We start from the raw sequence: 3127 nt of genomic DNA, 5'->3' as shown, positions 1-3127 counted from the left end.
ATACAGTAAGAATATATAATTATATATGGGGTAGTTTTAGCAACTTTGCAGAAGATAAACTTCCTGCCACTGGTATTTATGTTCTGATGCAGAAGACATCAAAAGGAGTTATTAGTGAACGATTTACAGTTCTAGACATTTTACCCTCAATACATATTTGATTTTCTCTACCTATTTTCATGTCTTCTCCTTTTCCTGTGAAAATAGGAGGGTGAATGTCACAGCAGGATCTTGGGCTCTTTCTTCTGCCCCAGGGCTGCAGTGGCTCTGGAAAATTCCTTTCCTCGGGGCCTCTCATAGGTACGATGAATTAAGGAGCGAGGAGAAATACTGTCAGGGTTAGACCACACCAAGAGTCTGGGGGTGGGGGGTGATGTCTAGGACAAGGGGGTAAGAGGAGCTCTTGACTTTCTGCCACCTGGCTCTTCACCCCCATCCCCAAAATAAATGGCGCCCCTTGAGGTGGAGGTCACTGACTGGGAGAAGGAGGAGCAGTCCCTGGAAACCATGTCCACAGGAACTTATTGCCTGGTCTGTTCCTCCTCACCCACTTTGTCTTACACCTGACTCCAAATTGAAAAACTCTCCATTTTCATTTTATCCTACATATTTTTCCTTTTATTTTATAATGTTTACAAATCCTATGTCATGGTTAGCTTCATTTACCAACAGGTTTTTAGCTTCTCACCTCATGGCTTTTGGGTTTTATTTTGATCACGCATTGCTTCATTTTTTATGTTTTTGATCTCTTACTGGAGTTCAGCCATTTCTTTTATTTTAAATCTCATCTAGCTGTAGCTTCTCTTTTGAAAAAACTCTTAATATTCTTTTATTGGAATTGTAACTTTTCTTCCGACTTTCCAGATACAAAATTTCTTAAATTTTATTTTTTGAATTTAATTTAAAATTTTATTTTTAAACCTAATTTATTTCAGTTATTTTTCCTCTTTTATTTTTTTTTTTAATTTTTTTTTTCAACGTTTATTTATTTTTGGGACAGAGAGAGACAGAGCATGAACGGGGGAGGGGTAGAGAGAGAGGGAGACACAGAATCAGAAACAGGCTCCAGGCTCTGAGCCATCAGCCCAGAGCCGGACGCGGGGCTCGAACTCATGGACCGCGAGATCGTGACCTGGCTGAAGTCGGACGCTTAACCGACTGCGCCACCCAGGCGCCCCTCCTCTTTTATTTTTATTGGAATTTCAAACACAGTTGCTTATTTTTAAACTTATTTTGAAATGCCTATTCATGTTTAAAATGTCTCGTTTTAAGCCCATCTTAATCTTCTCATCTTTTATTATTGAAACCAAATCTTCTTTGTTATTCTTATATATTATTTACTTTCCAGGATTTGTTTTTCAAATGGTCAGCAGGAAGTAAAACCCCAAGAGTGTTCATAGTGGAAGCCCCACCAGCACAGACAGATTGGAGATCCCCTAACCCCCTGCTGACCCTACAGGTTCTGCCCTATTCTCTTGGTGAGATACCAACCCAGTGAAAGGTTGTTTGACAAAGACCCTCTCCTCAATGGGCTGAATAGATCCAAGAGTTAATCCCCATCCTGACCTCAGGCAGTAAATCTCATTGCACAGATGGGGCCTCAGGAAAAATAATACTGAGAGGCTTCATTTCTGCTCTCCCATGCTCCAAGGATCTTTGGGAGCTGGCTGAGATTAGTGCATCAAAGCTTCTCCAAGTTTTCCCCAGTTTCTCTGCTCTGCCAGGAGAACAGGATACCATTATGAGGACATCAGAGTGCCCATGGCTCCTGGATCAACCCTTAGAGCCCTACTGTCTTGATGAGATGTCAACCCTACTCACTTTGCCTTCAAATCTCCTTGAATTCCCTTTGGAGGAACCCCCCAAGGACACTGTCTTCCCCAAGATGGGTCTGTTCCACTATAAAATAATCCAGCACTCTGCACTACCACCTGTTTTGGGAAAGGATATCTTCTTCCACCTTTCCTGTCTGAGAGACTGGCTGTTCAAATTGCTCCTCTGTTTGGTCCACAACCACCATCCCTGGTAATGTCCCTTGAGAAGGCTCCTTGGGCTCCATTACCAGTGAGCTCTATCCTAGTGCAGCTTACCTGTCTCGGAAACCCTACGAGCCCCCTTACTTTTATAGAAACTGTTTAAACATAAACTGTTGTAGCATGAAGTCATTTGGCCCAGCAGGTGTGGTAAATCATCTTACTAAATCATCTTACTAGAAAAAGCCCAAATTCTACCCTAAAATCTTCACCTAAAGCCCCCCAGTTGGTTTTAAGTATCAAATAAGAGACTCTGTTTCTCAGGGAAGAAACAGGTAAAGAATCCAGTGTAATTGGGGCATATTTAGGCCTTAGAATTCTGTACTTAACCTGAGTACACATCATCCTGCTGAGAAATGTCCATAGAATCCACTTTGTTTTGAATACATTATTCTCTGGGGAACCAAGAACTTTTTTTTTTTTCCCAGTAAACATGACAGGCTTGCATTTGCCATAGTCCAATCTGCTTCTGTCTGTGGTTCTGAGGAGTGAGCACATGCTGTTCCTTTCCAGAAAAATCTCCTGCCTATACCCAAGGAGCAAGCAGATGGGTTGGAGTGGGGTGGGGATCCATGGAACTGCTGCCATAAAAAGCTCTCGACAGAAATAAAACCTTGTCTTTCCTACAGCACTTAATACTGACTTTCACATGGCAGATGCTGATTAAAATGTGTTGCATGGCATCAAACTCAGACCAAAGCCTTCCCTTGCTGTCTCTGGAATGGCTACTTGGAGACCAAGGTGAAGCATGGCATCCCCACCGATGATGCTTTCTGGCATCCACAGGAAGCTCAAGGTTCCTCCAATCCTGAGCTCTGGGGTAAAGAGAGAAGGAGGTGCAGTGAGGAACCTCATACAGCGTGTTCTAGGCATGAAGACAAATGCTTAGCTGGCCAGCTTCCTCGGCACTGTTTTGCCATATTGCTACCTTGCCACTGGGAGCTGTGATCATGGACAGAGGGCAAAGGAGCTATGGATGTTCCTTTGCCTGCTTTGATTCTAGCCATTTAGGGCTGCCTCATTCCTCCATCAGTGAGCCTAACCAATCAGGGGACTATGTTGGGTTTGGCAGCAAAGGTTTTTACACTGTTGAG

This window comes from Prionailurus viverrinus, chromosome A1 (assembly GCF_022837055.1).
Source record: "Prionailurus viverrinus isolate Anna chromosome A1, UM_Priviv_1.0, whole genome shotgun sequence".
NCBI classification, from domain to species: Eukaryota; Metazoa; Chordata; class Mammalia; order Carnivora; family Felidae; genus Prionailurus; species Prionailurus viverrinus.
The sequence above is the reverse complement of the archived record's forward strand: the minus strand, read 5'-3'. Positions refer to the sequence as shown.